At 47.1% G+C, this 15,846-nt stretch overlaps 1 pseudogene; it reads left to right on the top strand.

The window, feature by feature from the left end:
• Nucleotides 1-10,776: 10,776 nt before the first annotated feature.
• LOC146209256 (innexin inx2-like) lies at nt 10,777-13,297 on the top strand (annotated as a pseudogene).
• Nucleotides 13,298-15,846: the final 2,549 nt, after the last annotated feature.

Here is a 15,846-nt window from a genome sequence, read left to right as displayed (position 1 = left end):
GCCGGTGCGCAAGAAAACATATATAAAGACGACGAGTCGCGACAGAGCACCACCGCGCGCACACCATCTCCCTCTTGTCACTAGGGGTTTCCTATGATAAGGTGCACTGGCACTTGCTCAGTTGACGTGAGCGTGAAAAGGGCGACAGCGAACACCCTGTGCAGCGTCTCCCTAATCATTTGAGAGCGGTTGCCAGTAATTATACTGGCAACCGCTGGCAAAGTATTAATACTATTTAACAATTATTTGTAAATTGCAGGGCACACAAAGAGCTTTTAAACTTGACTCCAATACACACAGAGCACCTCTATGGATCTGTTACATTAGAATGATAGCTACCAAAATTATCGTTTCAGGGTCTCTTAAAAGCAACAAGTGCCACAGCGGTGAGGACAATTTTTTAATTTTTTTTTTCAGGTCAGCGTGCGGGCGTCTGCATATGCTACAGTCTTGTTTATTCTAGTGGCATAATAAAAATTTCCTTTTTAGGCGTTTGAGATCCCAGCTTTTACAAACAACCAGAGTGAGAACCATTCGAAGTGATGCACGCAGCCTGCCCTGGTTCAAACGTGTTGTAATGTAGTCGTTAAATGAGGAAATCGGATCAGTTTCGCAGGCAAGCTCAAAATCGGGATGAATTATCTGACAACTCCAGCTGCAAGCGTCCAAGGAAAATAAATAGCATTCCTCTGTGACAGCTACAGCTTCGTAAGTTTGGCTACACTCAGATAAATTCTAACATTGCCTGTGCGACGAAAAGCTTATCTCACGTGCCAGGGTTGACTATATGCCATGTGGACCTGCTTAATGAAACAAGGAACTGTGCTGACAGCTTGCCCTACCCACACACGCATGGGCGGTCTAAGCGTTGACTGCGGACATTGAAACCACGCCTCTTTCGTCGTGGAACAATACAAACAAAACAGGCCCGCACTTATCGCCGCTGAACTGCTTCCGGCTACCACCGTGCGAGTACGATAGGTGCCGGCGTCGCTTCGGCGGCTGACGTTCTTTTGCAGGCGCCTACCTTCTGATCTAATTCCTTTTAAGGAGAGCGGGAATTCCTTATGCTGGTTATCGGAAACTGTTTCAACTTTGCGAAGCCACCTCTGTTTATGTCACTTCCTTCGGCCTTTCTCTCAAAGTGCTTGCACCACGGCGTGATGCCTGGGGGCTGAAACCGGCCTTAATGCAAGTCCACGTGTCACCGTGTTCAGTTGTTTCCTGTACGTGAAAGCTCCGGTGGTTGCTGTTCTGAGACCATGATAAGACAGTGATTACACTGAGAGCACCCGGATGGCTGTCACCATTCTCAGGAAGATGACGGTGGTCATTCGAGCCGGGTGGTTACGATTAGGTCGGATGAACGGTGGTTGCTATGGTATATTAACGGGCAATAAAGGAAACAAGACGACAGAAGACATCCCACCAAGCTAAGTCTGTATTCATAGGGAAGATACGAAGTATATTTGTAAATGAAGATTAATTATAGCGCTTTAAGAAATAATTCTCCACTCCTGCTTTCAGTGTCTCGTTTCTTGTTACACGTACAGGCTTTTATGCTTTGGAATCGTTAAACAAAACATGTAGAGGAACTAATGAGCTTCGGAGATATTACGAAATTCAATACCTGTAGGTTACTCATTTGAGGTGGGAATGTGGATTAAGAATCAACCTTGCAGTGCTCTTGGGTGCCGGATCAGATACGGTAGTTCTAGGTCACGCAGACACGTTCATACGGCTTGATTAACACGGGGTTTTTATATGTCAGGTGATAGCCTATCTTAAAGGCGGGGCTTAAGCCCCCCCCCCCCCCCCCCCTCATAGCTGTATTTTCTTGCCGGCGCTAATTCGGTGTGCCCACTGATACGCCGCGTGAATGACAGCAGCGTCACTCATAAGCATATGCTTCAAGCGCTGTGAAAATCTCCTCTGTTCGATAGTATTCCAAACAAAAACACCTGATTTTTACGATATACCAGTTAGGAATGGGGACCGCCTGGCTTTATCAGATTAAAAAGCTGGGCACACTGACTAGCAGACCTCGGGTCTAATCACGCGTATGGTTCCCAAAATGGGTGGCGCTAACCCGAGTCTTTCGCAGTTTTCGCCGTACACCATATAACCGTGCTGTCGCCGCCACCGCTAGATCTGCTCCTCTGAAAATGTCCACAGTTGAGCGATAACAAACCAGGAGATATACGTTGGCCAATATCTCAAGCGACATTGCCACTACGGGACTAAATCACTGAACAATATGACCCCATATAGCTATACTATATATATTTTAAGGTGCAAGCATCCAGCTGCGGGTGACCCTAGCGACGCCACTGTCAATATGGCAGTGCCCGCAGCATTGAAGTCTACCGAGTGAGATCATTTAGGATAAAAAAATCTCCGGTAGCAATATTTTCATTACTTTGATTAACATTACACTCCATAGAAAGCTGTCGCGAAGGTCAGTAAACGGAATCATCCCCAGAGACTGAGAACACTTTTTTTTTGCATGGATCCAAAAACTACGGCGTGATCTCAAATCAAGAGCTCTGCATAAAATAAAAACGGCGAATAAAAACCTTTTTTTTTTTTTCTCCTACGACCCGAGGCTTCGCCCACATTCGCAGTCATGTCCCTCCACTGCTACGACTATTTCTTACACTCGTATTTTTTTTTTTTTTTTTTTTTTGTCGCCAAGGAAAACCCTATGCATCATATATGCCCTGCCCAAGAGCACGTATCGTTTGAGTCATACTTCCGTGGTTAACAATAACAGCTGACGTGTTAGTGAATATTTTCCTAATCTTTGAGGTAGCCATTTTTTATTTTTAGAACTGACAGTTCGCTTCATTGCATCAAGCTTCCGCCAGTTGGTTAGCTGTCTCACTAACAGATTAGAGCCAGGAACGTTCAGTGTTCATGGGATCGGTGCCAGCAGGTTTGACGTCACACGAGGCGGCATCATGGTGTTAAAGGCAGCTGGCACTCGTCGCTGTCGTAGATAATGCGCAAGAAACTTAATCTACTCGAAGAACCGATAAGACTAAGGGTTTTTTTGCTTGCCACGCTCACTGCATACAGGCTGCGGTGGAAAGCTACTGCACAAAAGGAGGCTAGCGATGATGAATAGCATATTGATAATTATAGAGGGCATTCAAGTGACGACACGGGCACCATTTTGTGATGCAGAGCACAGGTTCTGGAGTGCAAGCCGAAACAGACAATGATAATCCAATCAGATATCCCTGCAGCCTTTGGCCGTGCATCATGAACCCCAAAATGGCCGCCATTATGACGTATGTGCATACTCATGCTACAAGTGTGGGCTTTGGTATATTGTTCATTGAATGATCTGGAGTGCGCGCTTGGTGTGACCAGCTTTTCCTGGGCATCGCGTATTGATCTTTGGACTGCCCTACCCGCAGTGTACGCATAGTTAATATGAAAGCGCATAGCTCACTACATATTGTAGCGACAGCTCAAGGAGGAGGTGTTTTCACATGTACCCTAAAACCCCTGTACCCGCACTCGCCACCTGCACTGAATGCACACAGCGAGGCCGAGCGACGCGATTTCGGCACGTCAAAAAAATTCAACGCCAACCGCGATAGGCGTTGATGTTTAGGAATCGTATCAAACGATGAGCATGCAGCTTCTAAAATGAATTGAACTGCTGTGTAATAAACGTTGCCGCATTCAGCACGCGCTTAGAGGATTGAATTGAGCATATTCTAAAGTATTCAATCGTATATACAAAAAAAAAAAAAACATACCGTGATTGGAAGGGGGGGGGGGGGAGGAAATTACACCCCTTATGTGTATGGCGCCATAGAATAGTTCCCATTTTCCGGCTTCTTTTCCGAATCCTTTCATGTGTACAGGTACAGGCTGCTCGCTTATTCAAAATTCCTATAATTTATGCTTCTATTGTGCAACAAATGCTTATTAGCATACAGTCGTAGGCTACCACATTATGTACGAGCTTGCCTCCTGCATGACCTGAAGACACCGTGCCTACATCGGGATAAGAGGCTTTGGAGGGGCGGAACCTACGCACTCGATGTCACCCTTTAATCTCAAAGGCGAAGCTCGAGCTGGCAGAGCTTAGGAAATCGGTCACGTCACGGTCTTTCGTGCATCAACAACCAGACAAGACTGTGCACATGCCTTCCAGATACCAACTGCCAGATCCATGCCCGTGGTTTTCCGCTCACAACGCCGATAACGCCAACGTGAGATTTCTTTTAACGTAGGAGATTAATAGGAACGTATCTCGAGCGAAAGAGACAAACGGCATCGGTTTCTGCAGCTCCGTTGGGCACCGTTCGGTCGGTACGCGTTGAAGATCCCCAGGTGGTCGAAATACTCCGGAGCCCTCCACTACGATTCAACTTTCTCTCTTTTCACTTCCAGTCCCACCTTCCTCCCTTCCCTTACAGCGCAGGTTAGGCGCCCACAGAAACAAGTGTGACAGCTACTGCGCCTTTCCCTTCCTGTGAAAGAATTTATTATTATTATTATTATTATTATTATTATTATTATTATTATTATTATTATTATTATTATTATTATTATTATTATTATTATTATTATTATTATTATTATTATTATTATTATTATTATTTACGCAACGATCTCCTTGATCGCTCCTGCTTTGTCAGTGTCAATGGACAGTTTCGTTCACCCTGCAACCAGTGCAGTTCCTGAAGGTTGTGTACTAGGCCCGCTTCTCTTCTTCGTTTTTATTAATGATGTTTCCTCGGCGATCAAGAACTCCTCGTTTCTTCTTTATGCTGATGATATAAAAATATTCTCTGTAATACATTCTTTTCAAGATTGCTTGTTATTGCAATCGGACATATCTGCTTTTTCTGATCGGTGTGCGAAGAATCGACTTACCCTCAATTCTTCGAAAACTAGGGTTGTCTCATTTACTCTCTACTATTATTCTGTGAATTCTGTGCTGTTGTACAGGGTTGATGAAATTAATGACCTTAGTGTACTTTTTGACCGCACCCTCAGCTTCTCCTCTCATACAAAACGCATTGCTCAGCGGGCTATGCGCACACTCGGATTCGTTTGCAGACTTTCGAGAGAGTTCCGTACTCCACTTCCATTCTTAAACTGTACCTGTCCATATGCTTGCCGCTCTTTGGAGTGCGCGTCGGTTGTTTGGAATGGCGCTTGCAAATCGAACTTGGACAAGGTTGACAGAGTACAAAAAACAATTTTTACGGATATTTCATTATCGCTTTCCTTGCGCAACTTCCCCCTCTCGCTCCACCAGGAGCGTCCAACTGAATCTTCCTTCTCTTCACTGCCGTCGTATCAGAGTTGATGTCATTTTTCTGCACAAACTCCTTCATGGCCACATTATGTGCCCTCAGCTCTTAGAGTACATCCTACTGCGCGTTCCGCGAAAGAGTATGAGGGAATTCAGACCATTTCAAGTTTCTCCGTCTCTTCATTCCCATTCCCATCTGGACAGAATGCAGTGGTTATTTAACTCTTTTGTTTTCCTCACCTTGACATCTTCCAAAACTCGCTCTGTTCATTTATATTCTATGTTCGTAGCGTTGTATTCTAAATGGTACTTTATCACATATAACTTCCACTTTCTAGCCTAAAATATTGTATTTACGTCACTTTTTGCTTTTTCTCCTGTTCAATGCTGTCTCTATCTTGAACTGCTTTTTTATCCGTTTCTTACTTATATTTCAACTTTAAACTTTATATTCGAATCTTACTGTCCCGTGTTCAATTTTATTTCTTTATTGTATTATTCTGTATTTATAGCCTGTGTTTTAAGTACCATGCACTTGTTGCGCCTGGAATGGTTGTTTATTTTATGTATATTTCTATATTACTATAATCAATGTCAGTTATTGGTTGCTTTTTCTCTCTATCTACCGTTCTTTCTTTCTTTTTTTTCTTTCGTGATGTGCTCAACAATTTTGGTGCTACTCATTGATTGTTTTCTTTCTGTGATACTTTTCGTCTCAGTTTCATTTCATGTGTTATTTATTTCTTCTTTTGTGTTGTCTCTAAACTTGTTTGTGCATTTTCATTTTTGTTTCTTTTTTTTTTTTATTTGTGCTGCAGCACGAAGACCACATGGTTGTTCCTGCGCACATTAAATAAAGATTGCATGATTGATTTATTATTATTATTATTTTTATAGGATACAAACTACACCGAACGAAAAAGCTGCAGTCTCCTGATGGCAAAGTGTGGATGTATAAAAATAAAAATTAAAAAAATGAGTGAAACAACATCCGTAACTGTGAAACGCTGTTGCGTCATACCGAAGGGTATGACGCAACGGCGGAGCGTAAGTGTCCCACTGATATTTACAGAAGTCGAAAACAAACAGTCATTTATTGAAACTTTGTCTAGGTAATTTGTACCGGGTTTTCACGACCTTCGCTAAACCGTTTTGTAGTTGGTACGTGCCAATCTGCATACATCCAATATTTGCATGGTCTGCCACAAACGCTGCGCGAACACTCCACAGAGTCTTCCGCTACCGCGGCGAAAGAAAGATCTGCCAATTTCTGCTTTTCCTTTCACGTTTGGCAGCTTTTCAATGCGATACATATGACAGGCGGATCATTAGTAAAACAAGGAACCTTTCTACTGCCCCGATGTGGATTTGCCAGGGGAGGTCCCAAAAATATAGCAATCATATCATAACGAAACAAGAAATGTTGAAAACATTTTCCTCTACTAACTCTCTGAGAAGAAATTGCAGGATTTCACCTGAGAGTTAATGGCGAAAGCCTTTGTTAGGTTGCGAGCCTCCGGCCGCCCCGGTTTCCCGTCCTCCCCTTGCTCGCTGACTTGGTCCCCCTCTTTTGTGTGCGTCCGCGGGACAGCCGCGGTGAAAGAATGGCCGTCGCCGGAGCGCGCCGGGTCTCGGCCGCCTCTGGACGGCCATCGTTTCAACTGCCTTTCTTCATCTGCCCTGTACGTCTGTCTTTGGCTGTCTTAAATAAACGGCCTTTATGTTCAAGACTTCTCCGACTCGCAAAGTGTCGCCGGACGAGCGGACGAAGGAGCTTAGCGCTCTTCGTTCGACCCTATACGATCACCAACGTCCTATTGATCACTTCGACGTCATTGTGATCGGCAGTCATCAACCCGTTCGCATTTAACTGCCTTTCTTTCATATATAGTCGGGCATCTTAACCATTTACCCTGCCGGGGTGGCGCAGTGGTTACGGCGCTCGACTACTGTTCCTAAAGACGCGGGATCGAATCCCGGCCTCGGCGGCCGCTTTTCGGTGGAGGCGAAAAGCTAGGCGCCCGTGTACTGTGCGATGTCGGCGCACGTTAAAGAACCCTAGGTGGTTGAAATTTCCGGAGTCCTCCACTACAGCGTCTCTCATAGCCTGAGTCGCTTTGAGACGTTAAACTCCACAAACCAAATCTTAACCATTGCACCATCGCAGCGAAGCATGACCCCATTACGTGAAAATCCGCTCGCTGGCCTGTGGAGTCGATGGTACCCGGTGCCCACAGAAAGAAGTGTGACAGATACTGAACCTTTTGCGTGCCATTGATTGATTGAAAACTTTATTGAGTGCATGGGAATTCTCGAAGTTGCGGGTATTCCGGCAGCCCAGTGGCCTACACCGCAGCGTGGGCCCTGCGAACCAGTCCTCGTTGTTGGTCGGGGTCCTCGCTGTGCAGAGTGGCCTCCCACTGCTCCAATTTGCCAATCATTAAAGCGAAAATCTTTCTAGCCTCATGGTGAAAATTAGCATTATAGGAACCGGCGTTGGATTTGTCCGTCAGATGTGCAGCGAGATTCCGAGAGTGATAGACACTACAGCTTTCCTTTCCTGTAAAAAAAAAGTTCTATAACGCCTGAGAACATTTGATGCGTTCAACCGAACGCTGGTTGTGTTCGGGAAGGGGCGCGAGCAATGCTCAGGCTTTCGCATTTCACCACTGCAGGTTCTACTGTGCGCTCGGAACTTTTTTCGGCATTAAAACATTCCGAGAACATTGCCGAATCAGCCCTGGAGAAATGAGTGTCTGAAATTGCTGTGTTGTTCGCGTGATGTGTCAGCGTGACTCCGCGAGTGACAGATACTGCGCCTTTCCTTACCTGTAAACGAATTATAGAACGCCGGTGAAGCGCTCGACATGGAAGCGAAGGAGAGTTTAGCTGCTGGCGAACGGCGCAGAAGACTGGAGAATATAATTTCTGCTGATCTCGAGACAGTCCATGCTTTTTGCTACGTATATCCAGGCATAGCAGAGCTAAACCAGCTTTCATGTTTTCAGACTGCTGTTGGTTGATAACCTCTATCTACAAACCATCTAACCATTCTCACCCATTTATGCAAGTAAATCACGCCCTTTCCCTCTCGTTCAACTTCAATCACTTCAAATTTCCGCCACCAGAATTTAGGTCTACATCACCGGAAGACGAGTACCACGTGATCCCATTTGGATTTCGCCCTTAGCCCTCCCGGCTATTTCGACATCTGATTGACTTAACTGACTTAAATCTATTATCTAATTAACTCACTTGCCCAAATTTTTTTCCTCGGCGATATTTTTTCATCGTCTATCTAAAGCAATCATTATTTTTCTTACAACTCGTTTCACTCGAACGTAATCGTGTCGACGAACTCGCGATGACACGAACCTGCCGACATACCCACTTATGCTTACGGAGCAAGCTGCGTCGTGGCCAAACCGTGGTCGTGGCGTACTGAACGTCAATATGAGGCTAAATTTCGAGTACTGTTGTCGGGCCTGGGGCATGCGGGAATGCTCACTTGCTGTTTGCCGCCTTTTATCCGTCTTTGCATTGGTGCCACCAGAAAATCTGACGGATGTGAATACACAGTTGATGCTCCTTTTTTCTTCCTTTCTAGCTCTGTTTTGACTTGTATCTTTTAGAACGGGTAGGCGTGCACGCTGTGGGTGCGTTCCAGTGCTAAAGTATGGCCAAAATATTTGTCGTGGGAATAGTGCCAGCTAAGCAGAGATACGACAGTGACTCATTGGAGGAAGGAAGATGGCATCGGCCGCGAAAAACTCGCGCCAAAAGGGGCGTCTCCTTGAAAATGGCGCCCAGCAAATGCCAAGCGCATAGTATAATCGACCTGATGCTGATCTAACCTCCTAACGAGAGAAGTAAAAACAGCAGGCCGTCCCGTAAGAGTGTATACGTGGAAAGGCAAACGCCGAACATTGCTATTAGAGCCCCGTGGTTGTGTGATGCATCAGCGCCTGAAGAATGCTCATGGAATGCCGCGTCATTAGTGCGAACGCCATTTCTCGCAGACAATCGAAAATGCTCGAGTGAGGATGCGCGTCTTGGCACGGCTTCCTCCATGATTTACAGTACACCAGTGGACGTTGCCACTTCCTTTACAGGGCTTGTCTGCGCTTAAGCAAGTCTTATACCCAGTCTAGGAGGGTGGATTTCTGCTGCTAAAATTTTTATAAGTGCACGCAGCACTGACTGAAGTGACATTTCCGACATCTCCCAGCCCGAGAGCATTGGAAATGAACATCTCATATGAGCGGTAGTACTGTACTTTAGAAACAGTTCCAGTACGAGCACAATCCGTCACTTAAAGCTTTAAGGCTCACTTAACTAGACACGCAAAAAATAGCATTGTTAATTCAAATTTATTTCAGACTAGTTCGGAGGGTCCAGCACCAACTCCTCCGAGAACACGATGGGCTTACTGCCTGACTTTACTCACCGTTAGCCGGCGCTGATAGGATTTCATGTAATAAACGCCATATTGGCCGGACTTATTCAGGGGCGGCATCTAGGAACAGGGCGATGAACTGGACAAAGGCTCAGATCTATAGATTGCTCTAACAGCTGACGCATCTCATTCGTTGAAATGCCGACTGAAAGGGCGAAAGTAAAGCCAGTTCCAGTTTCTTGTTTGATGAGGCTAACTAGACGAAGTGCAACCATCACTATAACTGAGCGATAAAAACGCCTAGCGACACAAATTGGGTCAGGGACAGCCACCTGATAAATATACAGCATGCGTGGATCGTAATCGCTAGCCTCGCCGTTTAGATTTCGATAATCAGCGACAGGGATGTCCATGATGACAGTTTCGTCCACAATCACTAGCGCGTGTAGATGCATGCCTGTCTCGTGACTAGGCGACGACGCGCGTGGGATGGACGCGCTGTCCAGGCCTTCGTGGGACGCAGACTACGATGAGCCAGCCAATATCGCTTCATGACACAATAATGGCGCCGGTTTGGCCACAGAGAAGTAAACATGTGGCCGGGATCAGATTTTCTAGGAATATTTGATTCATTTTCCGCATGACTCGCGATGCCTTAAGTTTGCATCCGCGTGAAATTCTCGCATTACTGTTGAACTTCACGCCACTCTTTCCGGTTCTGGCCACGTCACAAACATTTCATCGCTGCTGCCGCGATAACGCACAGCCAGACAGGCGGCGATGGCTTCCCTTGGAGAAACGTCTCCAGCGAACGCGCGCGTCGCCTGAACGCAACTGGTTTTTCTTGAAAGTTGCTGCCGCAGAAGGCACGCGGGGAACAGCTCGCTGCAAGGGGAAACCAGCGGGGGAGGGGGTTAAGCTCGAAGTGGGGATGGCTGGAGGGGGCTTGATACACGAGACTTCTCGGAGCGAGCGGGTGTTAGTGACGTCGAACGGGGGCCCCAGCAACGGCATGAGCGAGTTTCGCCGAACGCCGTGATTGGCTCAAAGTTGACCCCCGCGAGGAGGACCAGTTACGCCAGTTCCGCCGTCTCGGTCGCGGCGGACGCGCGTTCTCTTTCCCCGTGCTTCGCGTTTCCCGCCCAGCCACAGTCGTAAGGGGCTCCGCGCTCCAGCAACAAGTGTCAGAGGAGTCTGTGAACGGCTCCCCGCAAGTGGCGCGTCCTTTTTTTGTGCTTGAGTGCGTGGCAGCCGGAGGCGCGGAGTAGCGGCAGCCATGGATCAACTCTTTGGGAATCTCAAGGGGTTCTTCAAGACCGACTTCACCGTTATCGACAACAATGTCTTTCGGCTGCACTACAAGGCCACGGTGTGCGTTCTCATCGCCTTCAGTATTCTCGTCACCGGTCGGCAGTACATCGGTGACCCCATCGACTGCATCAGTAAGGATGCGGTTCCCATGAACCTACTGGACACTTTCTGCTGGATACACACCACCTTTTCGCTTACCGATGCCTGGCACAAGAAAGTGGGCGTGCAGGTGCCGTACCCCGGCGTCGACAAGTACACGCCGGGCGAAAAGCGCGTGTACCATGCCTACTACCAGTGGGTCTGCTTCGTGCTCTTCCTGCAAGCCGTGCTTTTCTACGTTCCGCGTTACTTCTGGAAGGCAGTTGAAGGCGGCCGCATTAAGAATCTCATTCTGGGTCTGAACAACCCGATTCTTCCCGAAGAAGCGAAAGAGAACAGCCGAAAACTGCTTGTTGAGTACCTCTCCATCAATCTGAACAACCACAACATTTCTTCTATGGATACGTGATGGCCGAAGTGATGAACTTCGTCAATGTCGTGGGTCAAATGTTCCTCATGGACATGTTCCTCGGCGGCGAGTTTTCTAGCTATGGTTCCAAAGTGCTGCAGTTCACGGAGTGGGGATTGGTCCGTTCGCTACGATCCCATGATCAAGGTCTTCCCCAGGCTAACAAAGTGCACCTTCCACATGTATGGTTCGTCCGGCGATGTGCAGAAGCACGATGCCATGTGCATTTTGCCCATCAACATCATCAACGAGAAGATCTATGTGTTCTTGTGGTTCTGGTTCATCATCCTGGCTTGCATGTCTGGTGCAGTGCTGATTTACAGGGCGTTCATCGTTTTCCTGCCTCGCATCCGTTTCATGGTCCTCCGGCGTCGCGCGAAGCTTGCTAACAAGGACTACGTGGAACGCGTCTGCGATCGTTGCAAGCTCGGCGACTGGCTCGTGCTGGACCTGCTCTGCAAGAACATGGACCCCATCAACTTCAAGTCAGATCTCATCAACGACTACGTGCGACGCCTCGATCACAAGAGCATCGACAATGCGTAACCGATCCCGCCGTGTTTCCTGACGGCCTCCTACGAACGACGAACGAAGGCACAGTGATTTGTAGCCGACCTTGACACCGGCAAGTCTGTGCCTCCTTTCGCATTTTTTTTTTTTCCTTTCCTCACGACCCGGCAGCTCGATCTTTCTGCCGGAATGCATGCGTTACTTTGGGGAAGACAACCAAAATGGCGCTGACCACCGGGACCAAACAGCCAGTAACCTAGCCGAACTACTTCTCATGGTGACATGACCTGCCTTCACCGCATGCCTTCAGGCAAGGCATCGCAAGTGCCAACATGACCATGGAGGGAGCAATATCGGAATCGCCTATGCTGCCAGTGTTTTTTTTTTTTTTTTTTTTTTTTTCTCGTGTGTGAGTCGTCCTTTCATGTAATCTCTACCATGGTAGCTGAAAGCCTAGGAACAAATTATTTTTCTTACTCGCGACATCAACATCCTTAGAACAAAAAAAAAAGAACGAACAAAGCGCGATTTTGCGTAGCGCCCTGTTCGCGTCTTTGTTTTTCTTTTTCGTTATTTTTTAGAAATGCATTTCGTCCGGAATCTCGAGGCGATGTCTTTTAGACCGCTGCTTCAAGTACAATCGTCCTGTTATTGCAGCGTTAGTGCATGCAATCTATACTCGTTGTGACGCTCTTAAAGCTAGCAATATTTTTGTACTGCATTTTCATGTTACTCAGTGCCTTCGAGGGAACAACAAGAATCCCAAGTCTTCCAGATTTTGTGTATTCCTTGCGGCTTCGTCTCTTATTTAACGTTGCACAGAGACTTATTGTTGCGAGTATTTCCATTTTGTCCAGCAGAGACGTAGTCCTTTTATTTTTTTTACCCGTTTTTCATTCCATGCTGTTTTCCTTTGTTGGAGGTGGTGCCCATTCCCTTCTTTTCGTTGTTTTACATTTCCAGTTCGGCATAAGCAATGCCGACGTGTTAAGAATCTGCTCTTATCATATGGAGTGGTGACCTGCCAAAACTGATGTTTCGTTTCCATTTTTTTTTTATCCTTTCATAATTATGCGTGCATTTGTTGAACGAGAGTTGTGTCGACTGTCACAGTTGCCTTTCTTTTTTTTTTTTTTGTCGGATGCTTTATTTTTGTACCGTGAGATATGATCTGTAAAATATAGCAGTGGAAGAGTTCTTTTACTTTTTTTGTGCGTGAGTGGCTGCAGCGCCAATCGTCGATGTGTGAATGATTTGTGGTGCGACGAATAAATGTTACATACAAAAGGTTTCTGCGCTGCCTGGTTGAGTTTCTTCGCAACACGAAAATGGCCTTTTCAGCTCATGCGCCGCTGTTTCAGGAAATACTTGTCGACCTAGCCAGTCCCAATCAAGTTAGCTACATTGCCTTCACCTGACGTTTCTCGTTTCGTGCTTGCAGGACGGCTTTTATGTCGCAACCTGCTGCGTTCGTGGTGCGCTGAAGTCGCCACTGCGTGTATATAGGTCTCCTTAAATTTTGCATGATGCCGCTGTAGGTTATTGTTGAACCGAATTCTGCCGACTTCACTGTAGAGGAACTTATTGTCACGTCGGCTCTATGTAAGCGCGTTAGGTATGCGTCATGTAGATAATTTATGTTCAGTATAATTATTTGCAAATGTGGAAACTCCTGGTAATCTATTCCCGCAATTCGTACGACGGCTGTACTGAGGGTCCGATAACAACCAACGGCGAGTAGACTACGTCATTGAACTGTTGTAGCTTCGGTAAGTGTCAAATTGTGCGGACGCTGTACTATGTGGCATTATGGCCATCAGTGCTATCTCAAAGAAAAGGGTACGGTGCAACGACAAAATGGCCGGGGACCCCATGCTACAAGAACCGGCGAGTTGGCGTGTGTACCGAGAGGTCATTATTCGCTGCAGCGCGGGCCTTTTCACGGGAGCTTCGTGTGTTTGGCGCGTTCCGCAGCTAGGACGCAGCGCGCGTTGTCCCAGCGGCGGATGGCGCGTCGCCATCGCAGTCCCCATCGCGTTTCCTGCCCTTCATACAATGGGCCCCTTTATACAGCGGCCGACGCTTCTCTTGGCTCCCGTCCACCCGCCGCTGTTGCCGCCGGCCGGCCGAGCCTCCCACGCTGCTTTTCGCGACGCCTTCCGTGCCTGTTCTTTTCTGCTCTCTCCTTCTCTCGAAAGAAATAAATGACATCGTTTTTATGTCCGTCACTCGGCTTTCTCCTTAGCTTTGATTGGTTGCCTTTGGAACGCACCCTTTCAATCGTGTGTGCAGTGTATGCATGAAAAGGGATCGCACGTATGCATGCACTGCTCCTCAGCGTGTAGAACTGGTAGAACTGATACATACGGCGTGCGTGTTTTAGGATAAATCAGCGCTTTCTGTTTTGTTTCATTTTATAGCTTTTTTTCGGGGGGGGGGGGGGGGGGGGGGTGCGTCACAGTTTGGCTGTCTGCGATCGTTACAAAGTACGTCAGCGGAGACACCTGTGTCATGTTTGGTTTGTGAATTTGCTGTTGCACTCGAAAAAGAAAAGGCGATGCTGACAGCGTAAGAGGCTTGCCTTTTACGCAAGTGCTTTCGAGCATGAATTAGACAAAGAGGAAGCCTGCAATTCCAGCTCACTTCCTATGGCTACAAGCCTGCCATGACTACATACATGGGCGGACATATGAGGATCGTATAAAGTGGGATATCTGCCGTCTGCTACCCTGCCGAGTCGACGATGGCATACGTCAGGTAGCAGCGCAACCTTCACTTTTCTGAGCGAAAATAATAATAATTGGTTCACAGTAAGAGAAAGGCGCAGTATCTGTCACACTTGCTCTGTGGACACCTGAACCGCGTCGTAAGGAAAGAGATGAGGGTGGGAGTAAAAGTGGAAAGGGGAGCCGTAGCGGAGGGCTACGAGTAATTTTGACCACCTGGGGATCTTCAACGTGCGCTGACATTGCACAGCGCATGGACGCCACTTCACTTCGCCTCCATCGAAGCGCAGCCGCCGAGGTCGGGTTCGAACCCGGAACTCCGGACAGTAGTCGGGCGTCTTCACTGCACCCATCCCGGCGGGTCGAGAAAAAAAAAATGCATGAATTTTCATTGTTACGCCTTTCCGTAACAGCACTACAAGGTCCATAAAATCGGTCTAGCCAGAAGAGTTATGAAGAGCCGTCATGTAATACCCCTTAAATGGGGCCTTTGAGGATTCAATAAATAAATAAATAAAGACGACTGACTTCCAGAAAATGTAGCCAGGTTTCCTCTTTTTAGTAGCGTTTCTGGACATTTATTGCTTTTATCTTTTCCGTTCCAGCATACGAGTAGCTTTGTGCAGCAGTTTCCGGGCCCGGAAGGAGGAAAGATAAAATGCGGAAAAGTAAACAGCTTTGTGTTACAGCTAGTTCCTTTTCTCGCCTTCCCTTTCTTCTGTTTCTAACGCAAGCAAGTGGAATTAAGTGGGCTTCTCCACGTACTGTCGTGACGCTGGGGCTATGGCGACCCGGCCTTCACTTGGTAGCGTGCAGAGACTCCGGGTTGAAGAAGGACTGAATCTTCGAAGTTGGTGAAATATGTACAAGCAGGTTTACTGGCACTTTGAGAAAACGTATTTACAAGAATATTTACATGAAGAAGAAGGGTACATCAGCAAAATGACAAGCGTTAAGAGTTCATAGCGAGAAGCGACTGGATGAGCCGTTTACCCAGGGCCCAGAGCGACATTTCGTGCTCTGCAGCGTCCTTAAAACCCCCCTATGTCCAGCCCCTCTCTGAAGATGTTGACCAACCAAATCCAGGGCACGCCCCTCAGGTATCGGCATCCAA

This window comes from Amblyomma maculatum, chromosome 1, assembly GCF_055883805.1.
Source record: "Amblyomma maculatum isolate TAMU_Amacu chromosome 1, ASM5588380v1, whole genome shotgun sequence".
Lineage (NCBI taxonomy): Eukaryota > Metazoa > Arthropoda > Arachnida > Ixodida > Ixodidae > Amblyomma > Amblyomma maculatum.
The sequence above is the reverse complement of the archived record's forward strand: the minus strand, read 5'-3'. Positions and strand labels throughout refer to the sequence as shown.